Source organism: Schistocerca piceifrons, chromosome 10, assembly GCF_021461385.2.
Source record: "Schistocerca piceifrons isolate TAMUIC-IGC-003096 chromosome 10, iqSchPice1.1, whole genome shotgun sequence".
NCBI classification, from domain to species: domain Eukaryota; kingdom Metazoa; phylum Arthropoda; class Insecta; order Orthoptera; family Acrididae; genus Schistocerca; species Schistocerca piceifrons.
The window spans coordinates 80,400,967-80,408,698 of NC_060147.1; positions in this window are offsets into that span (position 1 = coordinate 80,400,967).

Below are 7,732 nucleotides of genomic sequence, written 5' to 3' on the forward strand. Positions count from 1 at the left end.
AACAAAGGTGGTTTTTTTTTGCGGCGAGATCTATTTACGAAATTTCAATCAGCAACTTTCTGTTCCGAATGCTAAAATATTTTGTTGACACCCATCTACGTAGGGAGAAATGATCATCATAATAAAATAAGAGACATCAGAGCCCGAACGGAAAGATGTAGTTGTTCATTTTTCCCACGCGTCATTCGAGAGTGGAATGGTGGAGAAGTAGTAAAAAAATGGTTCGATGAACCCTCTGCCAGGCACTTAAGTGTGAATTGCAGAGCGACCATGTAGATGTAGATGTAGAATCTGAGGGCTTGTGCATCTACTGTGCAAGCCATATACCACAGCGTTTCACACCATATGATCAAAAGTACCCTGACATTCATTACCAGACGTTAATGTGGGTTGCGTCCATCCTTGACTTTTATGACGGCTTGAACACTGCTGTGGACAGTACCAGTGACATAAGTGAATGTCTGTGGAGCAATGTCAGCCTGTTCTTCCTTGAGAGACGAAACCATGGTGGATAGCTATGGTCGACGCTGGACTCTTGAGCAAAGCCGACGTTCTAACTCATCCTAAAGGCGTTCCATTGGGCTCAGCACTCATCAACGGGCAGGCCCGTCTATTTCAGGGAGCTGTTACCCATCCTCACTGATCTTGCTTTATGACATGATGCATTGTCATGCTGAAGGATGCAATCATTATCTCTGAACTGTTCCTCTGCTGTACTCACCAGACAGTACAGTAAAATGTATCCATATCGTTCAGTGTTTAGTGTTCTCGTCAACACAAGAAGAGGATCACGTGCTAACCACAAAAAACAGACACATACGGTTCTTTCTTTTTCGTTACTTGGGACAACTGAATATGTCAAAAACGACGCATCGTACAAAAACAAAGCTATAGAGTAAAAGTTAATGTTAGTAAAGGGGACATCTGTTTGTAACACACCTGGCCGTATCCTAACCACCCCTCCTGCGTCCGCAGATGAAACCTCGTATTTTCAAATGGGAACCCCCTCCCCTTTTTATTGCATATTCTACGTAAAAAAAAAAAAAACGAAACGTACGGTTAGCTCGAACCATCATTTTCTATTCGTGGTAAATTACGCTGAAATATACAAATATCAGGCTTGACTGTTTCTGCGGTTACGAACCGACGCATCTGATCCTACATTTCAATTACGATACAGATCCAAACCTTTTGTGTTCCGACGGTTGATATTTACGTTCGAAATTTAGAGTTCAAAAATTGGCTGTACAGTATAATATGTTTAGCAGTTTCAGTGTCTGGTCAGAAACTACGTTTCGCGCTATCCGGGAACAACGACGTGGATGTAATAGTTTTCCGTTCCTTTCCGTTCACGTCGAGATTCTTGGGTTGAGTCAGTCATCTTGCCTCTCAAACTCTTTGTTGTTGATTTTGGTCAGTTCCCTTGCCCCTCACGATTGTGGTGCCTGATTTTAGTGAGCATCCATGGCAGGTGCACCTGTCACTATCACTTCATCGACATCGTGGTTTGTATTCCGCGGGTAGCCGCGCAGCAGCCAGCGCGAAAGTTACGGCGTTGGGCGGAAACATACAACTAAATCAGTCACCCAGATGGTAGGGTTCGAGGGCGGCTACCGAAGTCAAGAATTCTGATAGTGTGGGGACTCGCCACAGTCGACCCCGCAGGCAACAGAAAACTACACCATACAAGTAGCTTATTTTCCAGAAATGTCCATGGCTGGGCATATTATTTGTACTGTACAGTTACATCTGCAACACTCAAGCAACGTTGGAACATCAATATCAGTCGTAAGTGTCCCAAAACGACGGGGCATGGACTCGACTAATGTCTGAAGTAGTGCTGGAGGAAACTGGCACCATGAATCCTGCAGGGCTGTCCCTAAATCCGTAGGAGTACTTGGGGATGGAGATCTCTTCTGAACAGCACGTTGCAAGGCATCCCAGTTACGGTCAATAATGTTCATGTCTGAGGAGTTTTGTAGCCAGCGGAAGTGTTTAAACTGAGAGTAGTGTTCCTGGACCCACTCTATGGCAATTCTGGACATGTGTCACATTGTCCTGCTGGAACTGCCCACGTCCGTCGGAATGCACAGTGCTCGTGAATGGAAGCAGGTGATCAGGCAGGAATCTTTAGTATGTGTCACCTGTCAGCCGGCCGCGGTGGTCTAGCGGTTCTAGGCGCTCAGTCCGGAACCGCGCGACTGCTACGGTCGCAGGTTCGAATCCTGCCTCGGGCATGGATGTGTGTGATGTCCTTAGGTTAGTTAGGTTTAAGTAGTTCTAAGTTCTAGGGGACTGATGACCACAGATGTTAAGTCCCATAGTGCTCAGAGCCATTTGAACCATTTTTTGCCACATGTCAGAATCGTACCTAGACGTATCAAGGGGATGCATATCATTGCACTGCACACGCTCCACACCACTACAGAGCCTCCACCAGCTTGAACAGTACCCTGATGACATGCAAGGTCCATGAATTCATGAGGTTCCCTCCATACCCTGTAAGTAGGCTGTTTAGGTTTTTGTGTTGGTAACGCCACGTAGCGCTCTGTATGAAAATCACTGACTGTGCTGCGTGCAGTCTTGAGGTTGGTCGGCATTGTTGCAATATTTGCTATTGTAGTGCTGGGCAGTTGGCTGTTAGAGCGTAGCGTTGTGCAGTTGGAGGTGAGCCGCCAGCAGTGGTGGATGTGGGGAGAGAGATGGCAGAATTTTGAGAGCGGATGATCTGATATATATATATATATATATATATATATATATATATATATATATATATATATATATATAATTACTTTTGAACACTGTTAAGGTAAATACATTGTTTGTTCTCTATGAAAATCTTGCATTTGCTAACTATGCCTATCAGTAGTTAGTGCCTTCCGTAGTTTGAATCTTTTATTTAGCTGGCAGTATTGGCGCTCGCTGTATTGCAGTAGTTTGAGTAACGAAGATTTTTGTGAGGTAAGTGATTCATGAAAGGTATAGGTTATTGTTAGTCAGGGCCATTCTTTTGTAGGAGTTATTAAAAGTGAGATTGCGCCGCGCTAAAAATATTGTGTGTCAGTTTAGTGTTGATCAGAATAGGTAAAGAGCGAAATGTCTGAGTACGTTCAGTTCTGCTCAGCTGTTTGAAAAGCAAATAATGTAAGAGGTTAATCAGCCCAGTCATTCATAAATTTTTCTGAGGGGAAATTTCAACCCTTACACGTCCATCCGCTCGATTGAAATGAGACTCTTCCGACCGGGCAGCATGTTTCCAGTCATCAACAGCCCGATGTCGTGCAGTCATCAAGGGTATAAGAGTGGGCCTCGGCTCCGAAAGCCCATATCGATAATGTTTTCTAGCTCCAAGACAATATTTCATCATCGATAGCACATTTGCAGACATAAACACGCATATTTTATATGCACAGTCCACTTGTGGTTATAGTAACATTTTACTGCGCTTTTTGCGAGGTTTTCATGGAGACGGTACAACTTGTCAGCAGTTTGCTGTACCAGCATTTTCAAGAACGCATTTTTTTTTAATCGCAGATGGTAGCTCATAACCTCACTTTCAGCTTTCGCTGCTGGGCTAACCATGGTGACGCTGTATTTACGTTGATCCTAGTGACGACACAATACCATATGAGGATGACGTCGGCTGACGTTGCGTTGACGTGTTGACTGAAACGACGTTAAGTGTAGCTGGCGGAACCGATAAAGTCTAATGAGATATAGCGGGTCGTTCAGCGCATTGTTATACTGCTGACCGAGAATATCTACCTGGCGTGAAACGGGCTCTTCCGTTGACACTTTTTTGTGTCCTCAGCAGATGAGAGATAACAAGACAGGTTGAGGTCTGGACCTAACTTACTCGCTAACACCGTTTCTTAATAGGATGGGTCCCAGGGAGACGAAGCTACAGATGTTAATAATCTTTACTAATGACGGTGGGCGATCCTGTTGTACAGCGCCGGAAATCAGAATTCTGCTTGACTTGCCCCACTTCCACCTGTTAAGGTGATTACTGGGAGTGTTTGCAGACCACCCATCAGTGGGCTAAGCTTTCTCGTCGTTTGACACAAGAGACACGCACTCGTTCTGTAGTGCGTCACATGGGAGAGGACCCTGTGTCCAAACGCAAACAAAGGCATTCCAGCCGAAGTGAATCATCCATTAGGTTGCAAGCATCCTACCGTAATGCTCCGATTAATTCAGCGCCAACAGTGAATGTTGTTGCCCGTGACGTCAACGTTGTGTTTCAGACCATAAGTAATTTAGCAGTGGATTTTCCGGTCGTCAAAGGGCTCTGTCGACCGCCTTGTAACAAGAACATGCTTTTACATTTGATTTAGGCCTCGGGCTACCTATGCACATTACTCATAGACTTCTTTAATTTTTTAATTTTTTTCTTTTCTATCTATTTTTTTTCTTGTTTATTTTTACCTTTCTTTCTACAACATTGCTACTGCAAATGATTCAACTTCTTGTTCTATTTTATAAATTTTACTTTCTCACTCAATTTTTTGTAAGAAACTATAACGGGGCGTGAGTCGTGCTTGGGTAGCTCAGTTGGTAGAGCACTTGCCCGCAAATGGCAAAGTCCCGATTTCGAATCTCGGTCCGGCCCCCAGTTTTAATCTGCCAGGAAGTTTCAAAACCACTTTCAACTGCATTACCAAGTGTTCTACCTCATCTGCTTCTCGTATCATCCTACATTCGGTGGTCTGCCCTTCAGTTTTCAGGAGCAGACCCACCAGCCACCTTCCAGGAGGGATACAAAACTGAGGGTCCGGTACAAACCAGGAAATAATAAGGAGAGGCAATGTAATAGCGAATCGACCTGTCTTAATACAATACTACGGCCTATAGTTACGACCAAAGAGCCGACCAAGTAAAACTCTGAGGGTCGGGTACAAACCAAAAAATAATAAGGGGGACAGGTAGACGATGACACCTATCACCACGAGGAATACGTAATGTTACTCCCCTTTATCAGGAAGCAGTTCCATGGATCCACAGTGCATTGCAGCGGTTACTGACAAGGGAACCGCCCCATCGCACCCCCCTCAGGTTTAGTTATAAGTTGGCAAAGTGGACAGGCCTTGGAAAACGGAACACAGATCAATCGAGAAAACAGGAAGAAGTTGTGTGGAACTATGAAAAAAATAAGCAAAATATACAAACTGAGTAGTCCATGTGAAAGATAGGCAAGATCACGGAAAGTGTAGGATAAGGAGCGCCGTGGTCCTGTGGTTAGCGTGAGCGGCTGCGGAACGAGGGGTCCTTGGTTCAAGTCTTCCCTCGAGTGAAAAGTTTAATTTTTTATTTTCAGACAATTATTATCTGTCCGTCCGTTATGTTTTCATCACTTTTTTGGGAGTGATTATCACACCCACAAGAAAACCTAAATCGGGCATGGTAGAAGAATATTTTTACCCATTCGCCAAGTGGTCAAGTTAGGTGGGTCAACAACATATTCCTGTCATGTGACGCACATGCCGTCACCAGTGTCGTATAAAATATATCAGACGTGTTTTCCTGTGGAGGGATCGGTTGACCTATGACCTTGCGATCAAACGTTTTCGGTTCCCATTGGAGAGGCACGTCCTTTCGTCTACTAATCGCACGGTTTTGCGGTGCGGTCGCAAGACACAGACACTAAACTTATTACAGTGAATAGAGACGTCAATGAACGAACGGACAGATCATAACTTTGCGAAGATACAAGAAGTAATGTTTTCACTCGAGGGAGGACTTGAACCAAGGACCTCTCGTTCCGCAGCTGCTCACGCTAACCACGGGACCACGGCGCTCTTTAGCGTACACTCTCCTTGATGTTGCCTATCTTGCGCATGGACTACTCAGTTTGTATATTTTGCTTTTTTTTTTCATAGTTCCACACAACTTCTTCATGTTTTCTCGATTGATCTGTGTTCCGTTTTTCAAGGCCTATCCACTATGCCAACTTATAACTAAATCTGAGGGGGGTGCAATGGGGAGGTTCCCTTGTGAGTGGTGGCGATGGAAGCCAAGCAGAAGAGGGCAGCCACGCCAGGAGCGGTCGTCCGACACGAATGTTGCCAACCATTCGTCGGGAAGTCGGCCTCCTGCTTGTCGTCGACACTCACGCCGGTGAAGTACTCCGGTATCTTCGCTCTGCGCAGGCCCTCCTTGCGCAGCTCGTGGCTTCGGCCGCTGAGACCTCGTAACCACCTCTTGCCGCGACGCTACCGCCAATGCCCCTTCTCCGGCCAGCGGACCCCATATATATATATATATATATATATATATATACGAGGGTGAGTCAAATGAAAACTTTAAATATATTCTTAAATATTATTTATTGTGCGGAAGTGGTACAAAGCTGTATCACTTTTCAACATAATCTCCCCCACGCTCAATGCAAGTCTTCCAGCGCTTACAAAGTGCATAAATTCCTTCAGAAAAAAATTCTTTTGGTAGTCCGCGCAACCACTAATGCACCGCGTGGCGTACCTGTTCATCAGAACGGAACTTCTTTCCTCCCATTGCGTCTTTGAGTGGTCCAAACATATGGAAATGACTTGTGGCAAGGTCTGGTGAGTATGGTGGATGAGGAAGACACTCAAAGTGCAGGTCTGTGATTGCTGCAACTGTTGTACGGGCAGTGTGGGGCCTCGCATTGTCATGTTGCAAAAGGACACCTGCTGACAGCAATCCTTGTCGCTTTGATTTGACTGCAGGCCGCAGATGATTTCTTAGGAGATTTGTGTATGATGCACTGGTGACAGTGGTCCCTCTAGGCATGCAATGCTTCAAAATGACGCCTATTTCGTCTTAAAAGAGAGTCAGCATAACCTTCCCTGCTGATGGTTCTGCTCGAAACTTCTTTGGTTTTGGTTTTGGTGATGAGGAATGGCGCCATTCCTTGCTCGCACTCTTCGTTTCCGGTTGGTGGAAGTGAACCCAGGTTTCGTCCCCAGTAACGATTCTTGCAAGGAAGCCGTCACCTTCTCGTTCAAAGCGCCGAAGAAGTTATTCACAAGCATCAACACGTCGTTCTCTCATTTCAGGGGTCAACTGCCGTGGCACACATCTTGCAGACACTCTGTGAAACTGGAGCACATCATGCACAATGTGGTGTGCTGACCCATGACTAATCTGTAGACATGGTGCAATGTCATTCAGTGTAACTTGGCGATTTTCCTTCACTATGGCTTCAACTGCTTCAGTGTTCTGTGGGGTCACAACTCGTTGTGCCTGACCTGGACGAGGAGCACCTTTCACTGAAGTCACACGATTTGCAAACTTCAAATGGCTCTGAGCACCATGGGACTTAACATCTATGGTCATCAGTCCCCTAGAACTTAGATCTACTTAAACCTAACTAACCTAAGGACAGCACACAACACCCAGTCATCACGAGGCAGAGAAAATCCCTGACCCCGCCGGGAATCGAACCCGGGAACCCGGGCGTGGGAAGCGAGAACGCTACCGCACGACCACGAGCTGCGGACTTGCAAACTTCCTACTCCATTCGTAGACTTGCTGCTGTGACAAACATGCATCACCGTACTGAACCTTCATTCGTCGGTGAATTTCAATAGGTTTCACACCTTCACCACGCAAAAACCGAATAACAGAACGCTGTTCTTCCCTGAACACAACCCACATATGTGAACTCTTCCTCACAGATACTGGCAATGGGGCTGCAAGGGGGATAGTCGATACTACACCTGAGCCAGTGACTCCAGACAGAACAGTC